Below are 790 nucleotides of genomic sequence, written 5' to 3' on the forward strand. Positions count from 1 at the left end.
AAAAGGTTGAATATCTTCTTAACTATTTGTCCGTTTTCCCGCCCCACAATCCTCCGCTCTCGCACCGAGACGATTCCGGACTTACGCGAAGTAATGGGTTAATTACTACAAAAGCTAATTTTTTTAAAAATCAGATATTTTCATCAAAAATTCAATAAAATGAAACGAATTTTGGCGCCACTTAGAGCTTGTCTTTCGCCGTAGTTCGGCGGTTATTATTTTTTTCAGTGAGACAGCTATTGAAAATAACCGAAAATCGCTATTATTCATGCAATTATCCCCCAAATGAGTGAATATTCAAATGAATAATTAAAAATGAGTCAATTCAATTGAATTCTACATTAGCAACAAATAAAAGCTCTTTGAAAAATGTATTTCAATTGCATAATTAGAGAAATAATAATTTTTCACTCAAAAAATCCTACTGAAGATGAATAATAGAACATATAATGAGTCTACCCTCCACCATTTGCTAATATTCATTTTATTTCTTATTTGGGAGATAATTTTTAATTAATTATTGAGCAATCATTTACGTTCACTGGGCTAATTAAAATTACGTTCAGTAAATTTTCCCGGATCACCGAAGAAAAATTCACTATTCGTCTCGCACTTTTTCCCCGATATAGGGTGAACAGTACTGAAAATCGAGTTCGCACCACGAGTACTTGACTTGTTCGGTAATTTTCCTCCAACTTTTTTCTCCGTGCAAATGTAATTACCCTTACACACACACACAAGAGTTATTATTAACAGTTGAGTAAAATAAATTGTCGAATTCATTCCAAAG

Source organism: Diachasma alloeum, unplaced genomic scaffold (assembly GCF_001412515.2).
Source record: "Diachasma alloeum isolate Michigan unplaced genomic scaffold, Dall2.0 Dall_scaffold_01766, whole genome shotgun sequence".
NCBI lineage: Eukaryota > Metazoa > Arthropoda > Insecta > Hymenoptera > Braconidae > Diachasma > Diachasma alloeum.